Genomic DNA, 23,811 nt, shown 5'->3' with positions numbered 1-23,811 from the left:
CCAGGTGTCAACACTCTCATTAATTAGGTGATGTCTTCATTTCATGATTTACGGTATTCATTTAATGGTCCCGGGCTCAACATGGCCTTAGTAAATGGTATTTCCAGAACAATTTTCCTTCACTGATGGTGTTATTTTACCAATGCCAATTATTGAATGAAGCATTTAATTTCAGCATTGTTGTCCCAAGGTGTCCTTAATGTTACCTGGAAGAAAGTTGGGGCTCTTGATGGTTGATAATCAGTTATTATTGATCATCATAGGTGTGACGTGAGGTGAAACGGGTGTAACATTGTATTCAAGATTATTGCACTTTTATATGCATGTGAGTGTGTGGCTGCTTGTATGGACTAATGCTGATTTTATGGGGTTTGCCCACTGAGATACCATGCCACAGTTTAACATCAATAACCCACTCAGACACAGTATACTGACTCCAAGTTGTTCTTGTTTTAGCTCCTTAATGCCAAGTGCAAGGCAGGGAAACAACAAGTACCATTTTTTAACATCTTTCAGTATGATGTGCCCGGGGATTGAACCCACAACCTTACTCTCTCCGGGCAGACACTCTACCACAAGACCACGGAGGCGGTCATATCTTTTTCACATCCTCAAGTGGTAATCAGTTATTTTTAGTCAAAGTAACTTATTCATGTCATTATTAAGGCTAATTTCATATGACAAATGTCATCGTTCACTGACATGCTCGAACAGTGACAATGTCAATTATTTCACAAAAGGCTTAAATGATTTTCACAATTAAAAATGACCAATCCATGGTATTGTTGATGGATAGTGATGGATAGTGAACAGTGGATCTGTATATGAGGAAGCGGGAGTGTGGAGTTGCAGGCCTTGCATGTTGGAATCCGATCATTCCACCGACACTTGTGTGCTAACTATAGGTTTATCATCCAGATCAATCCAGCTGTAAACCATTACCCAATTACGTACTGACATTGTCTCAATTCCACACAAGCCTCTGATTACAAAGTCTAGGCTGGGGTCCTTTCCACAATGCGATCTTAGCACTTCAACTACCAAACTCTCATTTGTACATATAGACTAATGCCCCCATTTCACTACAGCCACGAATATCCCCAATGACCCCAAATAGGAAATTTTTCATGCTCGTACATAAATCTCAAATATTTCTTGAAGTTCTTAAATGAATCTTATTTGATTCCCAAACATTCGCACAGTTTGCAGGAGTTCGTCGAATTGGCAAGAAAGTTTTTGTTTGTCAAATTGCAATTTCGTAATTAATTCTTATGCTCCGTAACAGCTTCGTAATTGATTCTTTTGCATTCTTGGCTCCCAAAATTCCTTGTCCTCAACCCGAAAACAGCCACGAATGTCCTGAGTCAACTATAGATCATGTAAGATTAAGTAAGAAAACACGATTCCCCAAGGACAAGGACCAGAGCAACACATGCTCTCCGTTGAACTTCCATGGTGGAAATGATGGGTAGGCCAGCCTTCCGGGACCCAAGCACATGCCGAAGTGTCAGGAATAGTACTGATTTTTGCATATGATTCGTAAATATGTAATATTAGTCGTATCTTATTGCGATCGTCCTGCATTCGTACATGCATTCGGCATATTCGTAGCTTAAGTCGTAGGTGATTCTTACAATTCGTACATGATCCATACATGAATCTTGTAATATGTACATGTTTCTTAACCCATTCCTGGCATTCTTCATATTTTTCAACCCGATTAGCCACGAGTTTTCGTAACCCCGTCATATGTTTGCCGTAACTGTTTAGTGCCTCCTACAGATTCTCCTCGAAAGTTTGCATTATTGGCCAAATCATCACAAATTTCAAAAGTGTTTCAGGATTTTAGTGGTTGTATTGAAAGGGGGGCATAAGATAGTACATTACAAGGTCCAGACTGGCCCCCTTTCCACAACATGCATTATTATATCTCAGCGCGATCTTAGCGCGTGCATGTGTGTGTGTGTGCGTGCGTGCGTCAGGACTACAGAGGCGGTCTCCAGTGGGACACACAGCAGATGTTTTTTGCTTCCATTCTTAAATATTTTTTGGGTACCAGTGACAGTGTATTGTAATACATCTAAGCTCATGCACAGCATCAGTAATCTTGCCTAATGTAGCTGTGTGGCAGCATCAATGAACTTTAATTAGTGCTATCTATTGATTGAATACAACTGTGAAAGCATGAAACATTTCAAACCAGGATCAATCAAGGTGTGGACTGCATATAAGATTTGGTTGCAAGATTTGTTTTCAAGTCTGAAGCATGTCAAGACTTATCGATCTGGGCAGTGACAAGACTCCAAAGACTTGCCCAGGCTAGAACAGCTCTCTATTGCTTCTCAGAAGAGGTGACCATATTGGATTGATTGGTCAAGCTCAATGACTTGAGTGTCATCATGCAGTGACCTGGAAAGTTGTTCATATTAACTGTTGGTTTGCCTGGATGAGCCACGATTACTTCCAGACCGCCTTGATGTGGCTGGAATAGTGCTGACTGTGGCATAAAACAACATTCTCCTTCAAGAGTCCTGACTTGACATTGAGACTAGAATCAGGAACATGAATAACAAACTTGTCTATTCTTGCTTGGGACTTGGTAGTCAGAGACTAGGAAACTGCAATTCTCTTAGTTGTACCAGGATCCACTGAACATGGTTCAATGACCTCAATCATGAAGCTTGATTTGTAAGCACAAGTACCTCTGCTCATGGGTTTCACCAAAATGGTAAATGTCTATGGCCACAAGATTTTTCCTCCCCATTAAGCTAACACAACTTAAATACAGTTCAAATAGTGTCACAAACTCAAATCAATCATACAAGTTTGTAGCTGCCAATGAAGGAACAGATCCCAGCCCTCACTGTCTGCCTCAAAGATGACGATAAGATGGAAACCTGCAGACAAAGGAGAATATATATATATAATCACATACCGTATTATAGTGCGCATCCATATATTATGCGCACCCCCCTCTAGCGGATTCAATATTTTGGAAAAAATGAAATTTGAATATTATGCGCAGAAAAAAATTACACTGTACCCCTTCAGCGAAGTCCGGCAAACGAACGGGTGATGAGAAACTTTGTCAGTACAAATTCGAAATTTGAGATAAAAAAATCACCAGACATGTTGACTAACCGTTTAAATTGTATTTTTTTTCTTCTAGGCATTGTTTTATATCCAGGGATTAAGATTACCTTGTGTATTTTCTCGTAAACTAAGCCGAACACAGCAATCAGCTGTACACACGTTTTTTTAATCTACCGGTGATTCGGTCAAGACACACCCAATGAAACTTTACAGTATTTTAATGCAAGGATCGGCAAAAATTGTATCTGAAACTATTTTTTTATCAGGAATAATATATTCCAATATCTTGTTAATTTAGATGCAGCTTTTACTAAACATATTTAAAATAATAATAACCCTTAGCGAAGCAGCTGATCGCTATTGCCGGTATTATTTTTTACATGGAACCAGTCTGACCATTCACAGTCAAGGCTCCCGTGCACATGATCGTGTGATCGCGAGAATTACGTGTTGACATAGAATCGTCCAACTAAAACAAATGTGACTTCTAACGATTCAAAGTATGGCATTTATGATATATGTATCCATTCTCTGTCAACTAAAGTTCGTTTCAAGGCGTCAATAGCGGTAATCTGACCGTGGTTGCTGTTAATAGCGGTGAGTTGTGCAATCTTCCAATGGCTTTACATATGATTTCGCCGAAATTAATTAAAACAATATTAAAAGGAATTTTGAATAAAATTAATGAAATAAGTTACAAACATAAGTCCAGATATACAAAGAACCCTTTTTATAGCCAGACATTGTAATTACATGAATAATTTGCGTAGTTCAGTATGGATTTGTCGACATTGTATTTCCGATGTTACATGCTCACGGTAATATCTTTCCATGGGGGAAAAAACATCAAAACTCATTAATTCGTGTATAATGCGCGCACCCTTCTACACAGCTGTGTTTTTTGGAAAAAAAGTGTGCACTATACTCAAGAAAATACGGTAAACATAATAAACTCCATTATCGATTCTCTTATGAGTCTAAATTCTTCAATGTTTTGAAAAAAGATAACAATGTTCCCCATAGCTGGGTTTGGATTGTGGGGATGTGATTCAGAATTTGTACTGATTTCCTTCCCGACCAGACAACTCCACCTCAGCTTTGATTGCATGCTTTGGGTCGTCCTGGCATGATGCTCGCTGCTGAGTCTGGATGGAGAGTCTTTTATTTCCTGTCTTTGATGTTGAGTGGTGCTGCAGTCATGCTGCTGTCTCCCCATGTCATCTGTACTTGAAGATATCTTCCTGCACTGTTCTCAGCATCATCGTCCCAATCGACTCCTGCTGCTGATTAACCATAGAAAATATTGTAATGATTTAACATTAGATTTAAACACATTGTGTTTGTAAGCGTGAAGAGCTTAATCATTACCTCTAATTCATTGTTAAAGCGCGGACTCGATTTATTTGGTTTTATGACTAACTTTTATATAAGTCAGTAAGCAAATGGCTCTGAAGTGTTTAGCAGTTGGCATGGTTGACGTCCATGTGATGTACAAATGAATGGCGAGAACTATTTTTATGACAAGTTCTGTTGGAACATGTGGGGAAAAGGCCAATCCTTCCCTCGTGTTTGGAATGCCGTAGGTTTTATTACCAGCTGCAGTGTTCCTGTGAATCACTGAATGTTCGGCCCCAGCTCCACTGGTTGACAATGTTCCTGAAGGCATCGTAGTCCCTGCATCTGTGAAAGCAGTAGATAAGTGAAGAGCTGAAGTCCCCTCTGGGACTCGGGGCAGAACAGCTGCAGACTGATGCCAGGACATTACCTATTGGAATCTGGGCTGGCCACTCATCACAAATGGACCTGACTCACGCTTTTGTTGTGGCAGTTCCCATGTCCACTGGTGACTTCCCTCATAGTAATAATGATAATAATGATGATAATAATAATAAAGGTCCATACTGGATATCATCATGCTCAAAGCACTCACAGACTTATTACCACCGTTAATGGATCAGTGTGCACTCAAGTTTCATTCTCAGCTCCCTGTGGAGTATACAACCCAAGCTGCCTGTGAGGCACCAGAAGGTTAATGGACACATTTGACCATCTCATCCTAGAAATATTTAGTAGTGCATCAGACATACAGTCTCAGGTACAAGACATATAGGCATATGTACTGGAAATATGGCCTTGGTATTAAAGGGGCGGTCGGGTAGCCTAGTGGTTAAAGCGTTCACTCATCACGCTGAAGACCCGGGTTCGATTCCCGACATGGGTGCAATGTGTGAAGCCCATTTCTGGTGTCCCCCGCCGTGATATTGTGGGAATATTGCTAAAATCGGCGTAAAACCATACTCACTCACTCACTTGGTATTAAAATATAGCTACAGGGATCCATGGTGCTGAAACAGTTAGGGGGCCATTTATTTCTTTAAACAGGTTAATACTGGTCGATTCCTTTAAAACTAACATAAGTCCAGACTAGTACAGGCAGGCGCACGCACGCACGCACACACGCATGCATGTATGTCGCTATATAAGTGAAATAAGCATGACTGTGACAAAGTTCACGCTTGGCAACACCACACATACACTCCATAGATCACGCTGGGTGTGCTGCAGTGGGCTAAGTGAGAGGTATGTTGCAATCATGGGCTTTGGCTGAAGGTTTTCCTTGGCTGATGATCAGAATCAGTCACGCTTTTGTTGTGGCAGTCCTCATGTCCAGTGTTGACTTCAACAAATATTGATTGATTTGGAGCCATTTAGTCTGAGGCTGTTCCTGTTGAAGAAAGGGAGAGTTTCATGAATTGTGATAATCATCGAAATTGGTTGACATGTAGGTCAAGGTCAATAAATTGTCTTGACTGGTTACTTGGAAATAACTACTTGGGTGTTATTTAGAGAAAATTTAGTTTGCAGGATTGTTCATGTTGAGTAGTTTAGGTTTGATAGCTTGGCAAGTCGGTCAGCACTGACTAGGTCAAAGATCACAGCTGCAGCGTCACTGAAACTGTGATGTGCTGCAGCAGCACTTTATCCTGTCTGTTATTTCAATTTATCATCCCATACTGGCTTCCACAGGAGATCAGGCTTGAGTGAGATAAAGCAATATCGCCTAGGAGATGCTGTGAAATTGCATCAGAATGCATTACTGACCATTCTGATGTATATATTTACTATGACGTACCAATCATATGACATCACTAACCGCTTGCCACTGAAGCTAGCTGTTCTTTTTAACACTCAAGACACTGGTGTATTGCTGTTAGCAAAATGGAAAGTTGGAAGAATAATTTTGGAAGATAACTGATATCCTGCCTTCATGTTGTTTAATATTAAATGTATCAACACTCATCGATGAGAGTTAAAAAATCCTCTGCAAGCCTCAGAGTTTTAAAACTGTTATCGACTTGAGTTGATATACCTGTTATCAAAAGACTCGCAGTCAGTTTGAAAAGTTCCATGAATACTGGTGGACGTTCATGTATGAATAAAATAATAACATGATAACATCAAGGCTCACTTTCATAACATATACATATTTCCTTGAGTAGAGTGCACACTTTTTTCCCCATTAAACACAACAATGAGTTTTGATGTTTTTACCCCAACACAAAACTAAAGACATTTTACCGTGAACATGTACTAACACCGGAAATACCATGTCAACAAATCCATACTGAATTACACAATTTAATCCTGTTATTGCACTTTCTAGTAATTAAAAGTGTTCATTGTATATATGGACTTATGTTTGCAGTCTATTTTATTAATTTTATTCAAAATTTCATTTAATATTGTTGACATTCATTTCGTGGAAATCGTGTGTGAAGTGACTCGCCTTTATGTACAGCAGCCACGGTCAGATTACCGATATTGATGCCTTGAAATAAACTTTCGTTGACAGAAGGGATACATATATCATGAATGCCACACTTTCACGCATTGAAATGAGTATCAAAATATCAGGCAATGGCAATCAGCTTTTCCAAAGTGCTACTCGGTCTCAGGTTGTAATGTCCGGCAAGTACTTTCTCGAAAATATTCGGTTAGCAAATTTTTAAATGTCCGGTTTGCACTTTTTCAACTGGACAAGTCCAGACCGGTTTCCGGATACCTGACTAGAACCCTGAACTTGAAAAACCTGATCAACAACCCTGTTGGTTGACCTGTTGGATGACATGGTGTTCATGTAAGATGGGAATGGATCAATTCCCGCCATGTTTACAAAGCTGTCGTACAAGGGAGTTTCTTTGAAATGGAAATGTGATTGTAGTTTGTATGCGACCTCCACGCCATCAGGGCAAGTGATGTAAGCCAGCAGGTCGACAGGTCACATTCATACATGCTGCTAGGGTAAGTTCTGAATAAATAAATGCCTTGAATCCAATTACTTGGGATTCAAAATTTGGAATGCTCAGTATCATGCTAACAACGCAGCTTGTCACTTTGAGGTGTCAGGTAAAGTGACTCCAGATGAATACAAAAGAGGAGATTTCGTTTTTCGTATGTTTGACAAATGTTGATGACATTGTGTAGGGTGGCAATAGAAAAATATGCTTGAGGCACAATATTATCCTCCAGTAGTTACCCCATAAACATAAGCATGTGTTTTGACATTTGTAAAAACTTGGTACATTTTAGTCTTAATGGGAGTAAAAATAGTCCTTAGTTATATTCAAGTCACTGAAGCGCCATTTTATGTCGATGGGTGTAACAGGTGATGATTGCCAACATTACATGGAGTGGACTATAGTGGTGTGAGCTTAAGAGGACATATTTTAAATATTTACACAGAGTTATCTAGGCCTATTCAGAGGCCATGATTTGATCCCAAATCTGCTGCAAATGTCAGCAAATATTCCCAAATTGGAATTAAAATTTTCATTTCATATGGTAGTTACTACAATAAATGTTTTTGCTTTGTACAGGCACCTTGTATTTCACGGACCAATTTGATACAAAAAACTCTAAATGGCCTGCCAAGGGTACTTTGTTTGACATCCTGGATGAATCCCTGTGTTTACATTCTGGAAATATTGAGTGATGGTATCATTTGCTGACCTTCATGCAATGGATGGTATTGACATGGCATGGATGTGTCTTGCCTTCGGCCTGGGTTTCATTCCTCACATCGGTACATGAAGACCGTTCTCGGTTTACCTGTCCTGATATTGATGAAATATTAATTGCTGTAAGCAATGTCAAACTTCTCATTCACATTCACTTGCAAATCCCATTTTGATTCAAGACCAGCTTATCTTTCGCCTGCAGCATTCGGGGAGGAAAAGCAGTGGCACGAACCTAGGGGGCAATTTAATATTTGAATCAGGTCTTGAAATAGAATTTGTTGCTTGTTAATGTCGTGTGTTCAGCGAAGTCAATATGTTTAAATGTGACAAGTGGGTTGAGTGTATGGGACTGTTGAGATCGATATCGAAAGGCAAAGATCCTTAGTGTCTGGCAGATGAATTGAAATTCCAGTTGGAGCCTTTCAGCAAGTTTAAGTAAATATTTAATATATATTAACAGAATTATTTTCTATTTACCCCCCGTAATATGTATGAACAGAGCTATTTTCTGAGTTTACCACTCATATATTACTCATCATTTGGGGACGCATAGTCCTGCGCCATGACTGGAATTAATATGTATATGAATAGATATTATTTTACTAAGAGCCTTGGCAAGTCAAGATCAAAGTAAACTAAGTCTAGTTTCCTTGAATCTACAAAACAGCAGAAGAAGAAAGGTTCTTTTGAAGAAAAAGAATTATTATTATTTAAAAAAATGTTTTTTTATTGATTAAGTTTTAGTGTAGGGGATGGACTGTGTTGTGTCTTTGAATTAGCCATGGGGAATTTTCAGTAACCATAGAAACAAAAAAGGATTAGTACATAAATTTGCAAGCTTACTTATTCCTCAAGCCTATATTTCTCGAACAACTGGTGTTCAACTTGCCTTTTTTATCAGTGACGTTGAGCGGTCACTTTAAGCTTTCTAGTTCACAGAAACCAACTTTCTCTCGGCAGGGATAAAAGACTTTTGCCTGTTTAAAACCTTGCCTTTTGCTTGGTAGATTTATGGCAGTCAGTGCTGTTGTTTTGTTGATTACAGGCGATGGCCTTCATGTCACCATAACCAACTTTAGTGAGACACTCTAGGAGATTTTACGTTCATTCATCAGCATATCATAGTAAATATTGCTTGATCCATTTATTTACAGGGATTGAAGTTGGACAAGATCAACTTTGCTAAAGTATTCCTTTACTTTATAATCAGCCCTGGATGAGTGTGCAATCCAGTAGTGGTGTAACGATACGGCGATACAATATTGTATCCTGATGCACAGCCCACGATACGATGCATCAATTTGGAAAGCATGTATCGCGATACATACGATATTTTCATAACACAGTTTTACATACCGTATTTTCTTGAGTATAGTGCACACTTTTTTTCCAAAATACACAGCCGTGTAGAAGGGGGTGCGCATTATACACGAATTAATGAGTTTTGATGTTTTTTTCCCCCATGGAAAGACATTACTGTGAGCACGTAACACCGGAAATACCATGTCAACAAATCCATACTGAAGTTCGCAAATTATTCATGTAATTACACTGTCTGGCTATAAAAAGTGTTCTTTGTATATCTGGACTTATGTTTGTAACTTATTTCATTAATTTTATTCAAAATTCCTTTTAATATTGTTTTAATTAATTTCGGCGAAATCGTATGTGAAGCGATCGGAAGATTGCACAACTCACCGTTATTAACAGCAACCACGGTCAGATTACCGCTATTGACGCCTTGAAACGAACTTTAGTTGACAGAGAATGGATACATATATCATAAATGCCATACTTGATTCGTTAAAAGTCATATTTGTTTTTGTTGGACGATTCTATGTCAACACATAATTCTCACGATCACGCGATCATGTGCACGGGAGCCTTGACGGTGACTGGTCAGACTGGTTCCATGTGAAAAATAATACCCGGCAATTGCGATCAGCTGCTTCGCTTAGGGTTATTATTATTTTAAAAAAATGGTTAGTAAAAGCTGCATCTAAATTAACAAGATATTGGAATATCATTCCTGATAAAAAAATAGTTTCAGATACAACTTTTGCTGATCCTTGCATTAAAATCCTGTAAAGTTATATCATTGGGTGTGTCTTGACCGAATCACCGGTAGATTCCAAGAAAACGTGTGTACAGCTGATTGCTGTGTCCGGCTTAGTTTACGAGAAGATACACAAGGTAATCTGAATCCCTGGATATAAAAGAATGCCTAGCTGAACAAAAAATACAATTTAAACGGTAAATCAACATGTCTGGTGATTTTTTTTATCACAAATTTCGAATTTGTACTGACGAAGTGTCTCATCACCCGTTCGTTTGCCGGACTTCGCTGAAGGGGTACGGTGTAATTTTTTTCTGCGCATAATATTCAGATTTCTTTTTTTCTCCATAATATTGAACCCGCTAGAGGAGGGTGCGCATTATACATTGGTGTGGACTATACTCAAGAAAATACATGAAATACGTTTAACAGTTTCAAAGCCAGTTTGTTGTTACAGTAAAACATACTGTATTGCTGACAATTTGCTATAACAGTAAATAAACACCTTATATCTTCTTCAACTGTACTTGTCACATGTTTTAGAGAGCAGAACGACATCAACCAGTAAACATTGTATCGTGATACGTATCGTATCGCGACCCCTGTATTGCGATACGTATCGTGTCGCGACCCTCCCGTATCGTTACACCTCTACAATCCAGGTCTTGAAAAATCCACTCGTCCGCTCATATTGACGAGTGGAAGTATGTGCAGGGCGAGAAAGAATTTAAGAAACGCTCGTCCTACGGGGCGAGTACATATATTTCAGTCATATCAATTCATCTCTAATTGTTTTCAATAAAATATGCAAGATAATTTCAAACCTAAAATATGTTTTCTTCTCTCGTATGATCTAAGTACAGTGTACAGTGACCCCTGGGCCTTGCTACAATGCTACCTTTGGGGTCCAAATAATTGATGAGTGTTACAGATTAAATTGTATTCCCTACTCACCAAGACATTGTTAATATGCAGAAATTAAGATTACCGTGTGTATTTTGTCGTAAACTAAGCCCAAAATAGCAATCAGCTGTGCACACGTTTTCTCTTAATCTACTGGTGATTTATTTAAAAAGTATCCAATGATGTAACTTAAATTGGTTCAGTGGTTGGAAGAAATTGTATCTGAAAAAATAATTTTATCAGGAATAATATATTCTAATATCGTTTACTGTTTATGTTTAAAATTATGAGATTGAGAACCATAAGCATAGCACTTTGGTACAGCTGATTGCTATTGGAGGATATTTTTACATGGAACAATTTGACCAGTCTCTGTAGGGACTTCCTGCACTATGTGTATTTCGATTGCGAAAAAGTTATGTTGACACATAATAGTCAAATTGCCACAAATATGACTTTAACAAGTTTCAAAGCCACAAAAATGGTAATCTGACCATGGTTGCTGTATATAACGGTGAGTTGTACGATGTACCAATCGCTTCACACACGATTTCGTCAAAATTAATGTTAACAATATTGAATGAAATTTAAAATAAAATTTTATTACAATTTACGTTATTACAATTTACGTCAAAATTATTACAATTTGCTGCAAGTATTACAATTTACCTTTTTATTACAATTTACTTCGTAACGTGCATGGTTGAGCGAGTTTGAATGGGCGGAGATGAACGTAGATGGCGGGGACTCTGAATTATTTTGTACTGTCTGCTGAAAATGATAACTGAGAACATAAAACTTTAAGAAATTTAACAGGGCAAGTGAAAATATTGTAGGACAAGTGAAAATATTGCAGGACAAGTTGGGTTTAAGAAATTTTTTGAGCCTTGTAATTCTATAAAGTTCAATGTCACTGTGAGGACCTAACCAAAAGAGAAGCACTATTGATGCACTTTAGTGTTCTTTTGTAATATTTCATATATTACAGCCATGTGCATGTTACAAGTGATGTCATTAAAAACCATGTGTTCATGTCGTTGAAATCAATAACAAGCTGTTGTGACCTACTTTCTGAGTGCATCTGGTGTAGCGAATAGTGCCTGTCTATGATGGCCACTCTTGCCTTGTCTTGTCAGGGAGGTGAATAAAGGTGAGAAAAGAGATGCATTTCAACAACAAACTGCTTGTCATGTTGATGCAGTGTTTGAAAGTGAGCTTTTAAAATCAAGAAGTCCTTGTCAAACCCCTCATGTAGAAAGGGGAAGATTTAGGGGCACTCTTGATTACCATACACTGTTCTTACCATTACTGACAGCGATCAAATCACAAATCAAGACAATTTTATTCAAGAAATCTTAACCTCGGTGTAATATTTAAATGATAAACATGATAGCTAGATAAATGGTGTCGCCGTGCATGCACACTGGTCGATATGTGCGACCTCAGCCATCCCAGGTCACCAGCTCTGCAGTGGAATCCAATTTCTGTCTCTGGTTGGTTCTTTGGTACATAACTATTTTTATTGCATGAGCTTTGAACTATTACATCAATGAGCATGCGTAGCATACTGTGAGTGATTTTTTAATATTATTATTATTATTATTATCATTATCATTATCATTATCATTATTATTATACCAAGAACTGCCTCACTCATCTTCTGGAGACCCTTGAAGATCCGGGGTAGAATAACCCATGCTTGTCGTAAAAAGGCGACTAATGGAATCGGGTGTTCAGGCTCGCTGACTTGGTTGATACATGTCATCGTATTCCAAATGCGTAGATCGAGCTCATGATGTCAATTACTGGGTTGTCTGGTCCAGACTATTATTTACAGACCGCCATTGCTGAAATATTGCAGAATGCTGTGTTAAACAACCTGTGGTAAGCATCTCTTGATTTCCGGGAATTTTGTTTATGCCATTTTATAGCACATGCTCAGATGCCATAAGCCTGTCATAGAGACTTCAATTTATAGTTTGCAGAAAATCAGCCACTGACAACCTGAACTTTGGAAGTATATCTTTCCAGAATAGAAATGTCAGTTATACGTAAAATGCATTATTAAACATTAATAAATGTAATGATTCAAACAGCCATACACTTTGTCTTCCAACAGGACTCACAATTTAAATTATTTGCATCTGTTATCAATTCGTATGTGTGGGACACACTATGCTGCATCTGGTAAAACCATGGCTCCTAAATAGGCCAGTGGTCTCAATAACTGACCCAAAGCCTTGGAACTTTTGGCATCACATTTGTCCAGGCCCTGTCATTTCTTGATTTATCTGTATTCTCGGTCACCATGACAACAGCTCCTGAAGGAGGCACAATGAAAGTTTAATAATGTTGTTTAAATTACGTTAACTACATACTCTAGACTTATTGTTGTTCAAGTTTAAGGGAAATTTTAGCGTGTTTTTTGTGTTTGATCAGGTCCAAAAGCAGTAATAGCATCATTAGCAGTCGTCGAGGTTGTGGATCTGGTCTTCCAGATGGTAATTCGTCCATGCCTCTGCCGTACTCACCAGCCATTGTGGCCAGCTAATCCTCTTTGGATTTGAATCATGTCATAGGTCAGGCTCATTGTATCCCAATTGCGTGGATTGATGCTCATGAGGTCAACCACGGGATTGTCTGGGTCAGACTCGAATTATTTACAGACCACTGTCATATAGCTGGAATATTGCTGAGTGCATATAATTAAACAACATACATACAAACAAACAAACAATTCGGGATTTCCTCCCACATTAAGCTGATGCTCAATTATTACTGAAATGCTCACAGCTCAAAGCATGTAAAACACAACTCACTCACTCTCATGATGAGGAAATGTTTTCCTCCTAATTAGCAAGGTGTTGTCCTTATATCAGGTAATAATTTGAATAAAGTTTGAGGAAATATATGCCGCCATTAGGCTTTATCAATGCAGGAAATGGAGTTGCTTAATTGCATAATGAATGCACACATCCATCCAGGATTGACCGAGTGCAGGTCGACCTGGGAGTCTGAGTCATGGTTCAGTCATGAGACGCCAGTATGTTCCCCAGTATGTTCCCCAGTATGTTCCCCAGGTGAGCTGTCTCCACGCCATGGTGACCCATCTCAACCCAAGTGTATTGTCTCCACATCACTGATATATGCCAGGCCACAACAGGAAGTGACCCATCCATCACAAGTCCCTGCCTCTTTATAACACCAGGTACCTCATTGTACCACTCTCATTAATTCCCAAGCTCCTTGTCTGACCTGTCAAATTCAAAATTAATTGCTGTTTTGTTTTAAGAATGTCCATGTCACTCTTAGCCACTGTGTTAAATTGGTTGGAGCATTTGTCGTAAGCAGAGTACAAGAGGCAGTGAGAGTGTTTCTCTGCCAGCTCAATAGTAAAGCATGGAGTAAGTACGTATCTCTGCCTGACCCCTGATGTGAAACTGCCACAGGGTATTAGAACAATGTCACCTCAGATATGCAATGCCTGTTGTGTGAGACACTAGACTTGTTACACCATGTACAGCAGCCTTCAGGAAGGGAGTTTTACCTGCTGCTGAATACACTTGTGTCATGATAGGAAGGACAAGTCTCACTGGTAAGGATCACATTCTACAGATTTTTCTTTCAGATTTATTCAGGCCTTCACTGGTCATTGCATTTATAACTCCACGCATGATTAGGAACCCTGTGTCAGATTATGCTGGTTATAATTACAGGAGGCTGATAGACTTACTTTCATGGCTTACATGGAGGAGCTTATTGTAGAAAATAGTTTACTTGTCTGTGAATAATGTATGTTGGTCTGATACCTTTGTAGGGCATGGGTTGTCCATGAGTCATCTAAGGTGGTCTGATTCCTTGGTGGGGCTCTGGTGGTCCAGTCGTCTAAGGTGGTCTGATTCCTTGGTGGGGCTCTGGTGGTCCGGTCGTCTAAGGTGGTCTGATTCCTTGGTGGGGCTCTGGTGGTCCGGTCGTCTAAGGTGGTCTGATTCCTTGGTGGGGCTCTGGTGGTCCAGTCGTCTAAGGTGGTCTGATTCCCATTTGGGGCACAGCCCCTCTCCCCAATGGGTCTCTCAATTAATCCTGTCTCAATTGATGACTGTATCTGCTGAATGTTGCTGAATCGGCACGGAACCTGTGCTCATTGGTTCCAGCAGATTTCGAATGCATCTATGACCTTGACTGTTTTGGTTTTCCTCCCATAACAAGTTGACATGCAGTGATAAACTCAAAAGGATCTGCTGAACTTGGTTTGATGATAGGTTCACCTTGATCACACTCCTTAGTTTTTCGAAACCAGTAACTCTGCTTGTGTGCTCATCATACTGATTCTTCCATGTCGAGCTGACACACTTCAATACGACCTGTGAAGATCCGGGGTAGAAAAGGTCTTCAGCAACCCATGCCTGCCATGAAAGGCGACTATGCTCGTTGCAAGAGGCTACTAACCAGATCGGGGCAGTCAGGCTTGCTGACATGGTTGATGCATGTCATTTTATCCCAATTGCGTGAATTGATGCTCATGATGTCAATCACTGGATTGTCTGGTCCAGACTATATTGTTTACATACTGCCGTCTATATATAGCTGGAATATTGATGAGTGTGGCGTTAAACAACAAACAAACAACACTGCAATAGTGTTTAAATAAGCAAGAAGCCTGGCAACACCCTCACTCTCCCCCTTCATCTATGGAGGGTGGTTGGGTAGCCTCGTGGTTAAAGCGTTTGTTCGTCACGCCGAAGACCTGTGTTTGATTCCCGACATGGGTACAATGTGTGAATCCCATTTCTGGTGTCCCCCGCCGCGATATTGCTGGAATATTGCTAAAAGCGGCGTAAGACCATATTCACTCACTCACTCACTCACTTCCATCTTTGGAACTTATTTGGTTCATTACGGTAAGTCCACTGATGTTGTCTAACCTGTCCTTGTATAACATGCACTGATTACTGGATCAGAGATATTTTTACTGGTTGTATCTATTTCAAATCATCTCTTGTCTTAATGTTGGAGGAAATCCATACATTTTTGTAAACTAGCCCATCAAGTCAGAGTAATAAAACACTCACAGCTATTTATTCTCAGCAAGACCCTTTAGGAACCAGCATTAGGCAGAAGCTTCTCTACATTAGTGATTGTTATGATTTATGAATATTTAGGGGCGGTTAGGTAGTCTAGTGGTTAAATTTCCAACATGGGTACAATGTGTGAAGTCCATTTCTGGTGTCCCCCACCGTGATATTGCTAGAATATTGCTGAAAGCAGCGTAAAACAATACTCAATCACACACTATGAATATTTAGCCATGAAGCATAATAATATTTTCAACAGTGTATGTCATAACAAAGATGAGTTATTGCCAGAAAACTGGTGTTGTGTGGTATGATTGTTAAAAGTCAGTCTATTATAAGCTTTGAAATTCATGAAAACACACAGTCAAACACCGTCGTGTCGAATTTTGATGTGTCAAACATTGGATGGTTAACTCGATGTAAAAGCTTGGTCTCTGCGGATTCCTCATTTATATCTTTGTTATATACTCCCCAAGGAGCAGAGAATGATTGTTGAGTGCACACTGATCCATTGACCAGAGTAATAAGTGGATCGATGCTCATGATATCAATCACTGGATTGTCTGGTCCAGACTCCATTAATTACTAGGGCTGAAACGATATCCCGGGACACCGATGCATCGCGATTCACTCCATACGATACGGTGTGCGATTTGTGAGGTTCTGTATCTTTTCACGATACATTTTTTTCAAAGACGTATATACGTACGTCTTTGTTTTTGTACATAAACTTTTATCACAGATACGTTTTAAATGTGTTTAAACTCTTTCAACACTGTAGGCACCGAGTCCTCAGGCACCGGCCAAGCCTTAGTCACGTCAAAATAGTATATATTTTTATGGACCTACCTGTCATACCATTCATTTATTAAATCTATCACATCTTACAATGTCTGAAATACGAATTCTATTTCAATTTATCATTTTTTATCAATAGATTAAAAAGTTATTCACTATTTCCCGCAATGTTATTGAAAGTATAATTCTCGGACTCACACTTCGACAACGGGTGCACATCGAACATGTCAAAGAGCAAAACAAAGACGTGTCAAGCAAATCTTTAAATATAATATACAAAGTGATAAATAAAATCAACAAAAATATATCTAAAAGTGGTCAAACTTATAGGTAAGTTATTATTTCCATCGTTTCGTGCCATCGCGTGTAATGTAAGTCAAATGACATCTCGGCTTTCGGCGCCTGGAATTCTCGGCTCGGACACGATGTTCAATGCCAAAATATATGCAGGAAAAATCTTTGTCACAGCTTGTCACCTAGTTTGATACATCCACGAAGCTCCACATTTTTAATATATATCGCGATTTCCTGCTTAAAACGTTCAGAATAACACGATTTAACCAAAATATTTCGTAAAAATCTGAAATTCATCGTACACGAGGATTTGTAATTTGATCGCCTGCCTCAGGTCACATGCTCAAATTTGACCAATCATGAACCTTGTAGCAGATTTCGGCAAGAAAGCGTCATTAGGAACCATTTTTTTCCAATGAAACTTTGTGTTATAGCTACAAAAAGACTCCAGGCAATGTTACGAGCGTGTAGATGAAACAACAAGCTTTCTAGTGATGTGTCATATGTCAGTCTTCGACGAACGTGTTATTCATACGAAGCTTTAGAAAACGGAGGTATTTCTTCATGTTACTTAGCGGACAGCCGCTGTTATCTGGAAATGGGTGAAATCAGATACTATTCATAATTCTTTTAAAAATAATTTTCCAATTACGTAAACGAAAATAAAAAAGAAATAAGTAGATCTAGATCTTTTGAAATCTTATATTTGCCCCAAATCGTCAAATTTTCGCTTCCTTGGTCCTTAATCTGGACGTTATGAATGTGTTAGCTTACATTTTGTATATTTACAACAAACTTAATTAAGTTGTCAATGCATTCTTTAAATAATGTTATAAACATAACTTTCATATCTATAAACACCAAGATTAGACCTTTCAAATGGTGTATAACATGGCTGTTGCTACAATTGTTTTTAATTGGGTTTTTTGCCTTTATACATGAAAATGGCAAATCATTAGTTACTGGACACTGGTACATTTAGTATTTACTCCTAGAATCTACCATCTAGTCACAACTCACAAATATGTAGAACTGTTACGTTGTGTTTGCTGACCATTACATGGAAATGGCAGATGATTCATTAAGTTAAAATACTTATTACAGTATATATTTTATGACTCATGAACATTCATTCACTTTGATTCAATTTTTCATTTTAATAAACAAAGTTTAATTCATTTATCTCTTTTCTTCTCTTGTCACGATGTGTATCGTAGCGAGATACGTATCGAATCGTGTTGTAAGTATCGAGATACGTATCGTATCGTGACCTAGGTGTATCGTTGCAGCCCTATCAATTACAAACTGCCATCATATAGCTGGAATATTGCTGAGTGCAGCGTTAAACAACAAACAAACAAACAAACAATTTAGCACGGTTAAATCTGCAGGTAACCTAGCTCTACCTTGAAAACACGGTGTAACAATAATAAAGTCAAATTGCAATCTCAAGAATATCAGATGTTTACTGTTATGTTCCTCATTTCAACACAGAAGGTCACATCACATCACGTCACGTCACGTCACGTCACACAGACACTGAGCAAGCTAGCTCTACCCAATCAAAATGATGGATGAGAATGTTCATTTCTTTACCTCCTCGATTTACAAATTTCATTCTTACATAAAGAAAACTGCCACAGAACACATATATATATGCCCTTGATAAGTACACCCATTTGGGTTTAGATGCCATGGCTCTCAGAAAGTACATTATGTATATAATATAAAATAATATATTGGAGTGGCTTTATGTTTTGTATTCAGAACTCCCCTGTTATATTCATTTCTTGAGATACATTAATCAGGTATGCTTGTCCTCAGATGTTCACTGTGAGTGGTATCTGGTACTATATGTTGTAATAGGAGTAAAAGTTCTGATTTAATAAAGTTGGATCAGATTGCACATGGAAACAGATCCTACTGATAGATTTTATAGCCTTTATATCCTGTTATTTACAACACAAAAAAATCAGTGAATTGTCATTGATTGGTTTGTACTGAAAAGAGCAAGGGAATGAGAGGACAGATTGGTAATATACATGATATATTGCACTGAAAGCATTTACTTCACAAAGCCTGTACACTAACATTAATGAAATCCCTGTCGATAACACTTCATATTAACAGTCAGTTTTAATATTCACCTCAGTGTTTCCATGGTTGTGATATGGTTTACAACATTGTAATAAATCTCAACTATTTATAAAAAGAAATTGTGAATTTCCCATGGTAAAATTGTGTAGAGGAAGTATTGAGCAAGACGTAGTCATGGCTGAATTCACATGGCATTGTTCCTATTCCGATAACAGGAGAGCCGATTGAGGCATTTCACACATTCACTTGGCGTCAGCTGGAAGTGCAGGTGTATCAGCAGTTGGAGTCAGGTGTGCTGTGTGGGACACGGTAAGAAGCTGGGGGTAAGTGATCAGGGTTAGATGTGATGGTGGGGCTGTGGGGAAGTGATCAGGGTTAGATGTGGGGGTGGGGCTATGGGTAGGTGATCTGTAATAAATTTATTAGGCTCACCGTTCCAATAGGGGTGGTGGGGTAGCCTAGTGGTTAAAGCGTTAGCCACTCACTCACTCACTCACTCACTCACTCACTCACTCACTCACTCACTCACTCACTCACTCACTCACTCACTCACTCACCAATATTTGCCCTCTGACCAACCAACCTTTAGACCAAGCACCAAGCACAGTCTAACATGGCATGACAATGATCTCTGACAACAAATTTAACTTGTGGTTTTAAGAAGGGCCCCCTCTGTCAATTTCATTATCTCCCAGTGCCCTTATTGAGGTGAATTTGGTACATAATGATAAATTCAATACCCTCTACTCATGTCTATTGTACAAACTGTAAATGAACTACTGTCATAACATCCTTGTAGCCAGGCAGGATTATAAACACACCGTGCTATATTTCACTGGTCTACACAAACCCCATTAGCCTTGTGTTGACAGGTGTATGTTAGTATGGCTAGGATCCTGGAGGACTTCAACACTGATGGGCAACTGCCACAACAATAGCTCTGTGCTGACACTCCCACTGGAGACCCACACAATCTTTCTTATAGTGACAGGCATTGCTGTTGTTTTTTAAGAGACAGACATTTGTTCAAGGTGAGTGTCTATAGAATGGCCCATTCTGGCACCTTGTTTTTGATACTGATGTTTTTTTTAACCCTTGATAAACAGAACATGGGTTGTGTTGTAAGTTATTCTCCATTGGAGATTCTGGGTGAGAATGAGTCCACAGCAACCTATCCTTGTCGTACCGTGGTGATTCTGGGTTAGAATGAGTCCCCAGTAACCTATGCTTGTCGTACCGTGAAGATTCTGGGTTAGAGTGAGTCCACAGCAATCTATGCTAGTGGTACCGTGAAGATTCTGGGTTAGAATGAGTCCACAGCAATCTATGCTAGTGGTACCGTGGTGATTCTGGGTGAGAATGAGTCCACAGCAATCTATGCTAGTGGTACCGTGAAGATTCTGGGTTAGAGTGAGTCCACAGCAATCTATGCTAGTGGTACCGTGGTGATTCTGGGTTAGAGTGAGTCCCCAGCAACCTATGCTTGTTGTCCCCATGGTGATTCTGGGTTAGAATGTGTCCCCAGAAATGGATGCTTGTCATCTCTGTTGGGATTTTTGGTTTGAGAGAGTCCCAAGCAACTGATGCTTGTCATCCCCGTGAAGATTCCGGGTTCGATATGTGGTGGTCATAAATGGAGCGGGTGGTTGGTGCCTTGATTAAGAGCACATCATCGTCCTCTGTCAGTTGGGGACGTTGTTCATTATGTCCAACACTTGTGAAACTGAGATGCCATTATTGACATGCCCCAGCATATAACATCACTTTTGTCACAATAACCATCTAAAATAAGTATCAGAGGTCACTGTCTAGTCATCATGAGAAGAAGTGTGACATAAAATAATGTTCACTTACACACATCAGAAGAACTCCCCTGGTGACTCCAGGTTGATGTGGATCGTTGCTCATAGTATTGATCATCCCTTGAAGATCCAGGGTAGAATAGCTTGCTGTAAATGGCAGCAATGCTTTTCTTAAGAGGCGACTAACAGGATTGGGTGGTCAGGCTTGCTGACTTGGTTGATGCATGCCATCGTATCCCAATTGCGTGGATCGATGCCTGTGATGTCAATCGCTTGATTTTCTGGTCCAGGTTTGATTATTTACAGACCGCCATAGCTGGAATATTGCTGAATGTGGTGTTAAGCAACAAACAAACAAACAAAATATCAATCACCTGGTGATTACCTGGTCCAGACATGGTTATTTGCATGCTGCCATCACATAGATGGACGGCTGTTGAGTGTGGCGACTTGAACAACAAATAAAGTGATGGAGGAAAAACAAACAAAGATGTCTGTATTTGCCACAGGATGAATGAAGCAGATGAGGCAGGTGTTCATTTCTTATTGTGTGCCACTTGAAGCTGGTGTTTATTCAAGGATTTACGGCATAAAGGTAGTGACCACAAACCAGAGGAATGGCTGGTCTGTCTGCAAGTGGAATGGGATAATCAACCAGAAATACTTTGTCAAAGTCCTTGCTGAAATTTGTGTGATTGTGTTGGCCTGACCACCTGGGCCCCGTTCCACAAAGCGATCGTAGCACTAAGGTGATTGTAACTCCCATACTTTAACATTAGCTTACGACAGTTGTACTGCTACGTTCGTTTTGTGGAACGGGGCCCAGATCCCATCAGTGGCCTCTTACGACAAGCATAGTCACCTTTTACTGCAAAGGTTTGTTTTGTCTGTTGTTTGTTGTCTCAGCAATATTCCAACTATATGATGGCGGTCCGTAAATAATCGAGTCAGGACCAGACAATCCAGTGATTGACATCATGAGCATTGATCCACGCATTTGAGATCGATGACATGCATCAACCAAGACAGTGAACCTGACCAACCCGTTAGTCGCCTCTTACGACAGGCATAGTCGCCTTTCACGTCAAACAAGGGTTGCTGAAGACCTATTCTATCCTTGATCTTCACAGGTTCACTCTTTCATACACTAGAATGCATTCTTTATGGAATACAAACACCCACATTACCCACCCAAACGAACACCCACCCTACCCAACAAAATACTCATCCACCCTACCCACCCAGCCTACTCACCCAGCCTACTCACCCAGCCTACTCACCCAGCCTTCTCATCCAGCCTACTCACCCAGCCTACTCACCCAGCCTACTCACCCAGCCTACTCACCCAGCCTTCTCATCCACTGGTCCACCCACTCACCCTGCCCATCCTACCAAATACCCACCCACATTCATTCAACTTCATTTTTAGGATTAAATTGAGTTGATTTCTCACTGAGTCAGATGGGTCTATTTGTCACCTCTAACAACTCTGAGAATCCATATAAGCTATCTCATGGTGTGAGCAGACAAGAACTGAATAAATTAACAATTATTGAACCCACAAATGTCAGCTTCACATATCTGAACAGCTGTCCGTGGCAGGTATAGATTTCGCCATGTAAAACATGCACCAGAACAACATGAACAACCAAGTAGTAGTATTGAATATTGCAACCTAATACTTCAATCTACATGTACCAAGTGAATGTTAAGAAATTTCAAATTTGGGAGACCACCTCCATGGTCTGGTGGTAGAGCGGAAGGTCCGGGGTTCGATCCCTGACTGCGTCATACCGAAAGACGTTAAAAGATGGTACTTGTTGTTACCCTGTCTGGCGCTCGGCATTAAGGGGCTAAAACAAGGACTGGTCGGCTCAGAGTCGGTATACTGTGTCTGAGTGGGGTATTCATGTTAAACTGTGGCATGGTATCTCAGTGTGCTAGCACTATAAATCGGCATCAGTCCGGACTAGCAGCCCTCTAAGTTCGTTTTTTTTCCAGGGTGCCAGGTGGCTCCTGAGGTAAAATATCTGGGAGCCAAACCTACATCTTTAGGAGCCAAGGGTATTTTTCAAGGAGCCAAATATTTACAACAAAACACAGCAAAAGCAAGTTTTTCTCCAGACTTTTAATATCATGTTGAACTCACGATTCAGTATCTTGGTGTTAAATTGCTGCAAAAGACAGCTGAAACAATATTGTTCAGATTAATCTCACTGTACAACACAACACGTAATACCGTTACGTTACCAAAACTCACTTAAATTTCCAATAATAGTGCCACAAATGACAACTGAAACTGGTTAACTTTCTCAAACACTGACTGTCCATCAGAAGTGGACATCTTTCTCATGCTACTGTACATCTAGCTCATTACAAGGTATAGCTATAACATGAGGTTCATCATGTTTCAGTTTAGCTGCCACACCCCCTTTCTTCCCATCATAACTGGAGCCCCATCTGAAGTAAAATCCACTTACCTATTTCTGTTTTATTTTCATTGTTTATGTAATTGTAAAATCATTTTAAAAAGAATTATAAATATTTTCTGTCATCATCCATTTCCCTATAACAGCAGCTGTCAGCTCAGTAACATGTAGAAAGACAGTTTTCGAGGCTTTGTATGAATAAAACGTTCGTCGAAGAATGGCATATGACACATCGCTGGAAAGCTT

General features: G+C 39.5%; 1 protein-coding gene across 2 annotated transcripts in view; it reads left to right on the top strand.

Annotated features, from left to right (window-relative positions):
- Positions 1–23,811, top strand: part of LOC139449415 (beta-1,4-mannosyltransferase egh-like) — a 135,623-nt gene that overhangs the window by 7,656 nt on the left and 104,156 nt on the right. The window contains exon 1 of one of the 2 annotated variants that reach the window (XM_071230790.1): positions 7,377–7,395. The exons of the other annotated variant lie outside the window; for it this stretch is intronic. The gene's annotated coding sequence lies outside the window, so the exon portion shown is untranslated. Of the gene's footprint in view, positions 1–7,376; positions 7,396–23,811 lie in introns of those variants that run through there. 2 annotated transcript variants of the gene reach the window in all.

This window comes from Haliotis cracherodii, unplaced genomic scaffold (genome assembly GCF_022045235.1).
Source record: "Haliotis cracherodii isolate W230 unplaced genomic scaffold, xgHalCrac1.p SCAF_8, whole genome shotgun sequence".
NCBI classification, from domain to species: Eukaryota; Metazoa; Mollusca; class Gastropoda; order Lepetellida; family Haliotidae; genus Haliotis; species Haliotis cracherodii.
Note: the sequence above shows the minus strand (reverse complement) of the source record. Positions and strands in the feature narration are given on the sequence as shown.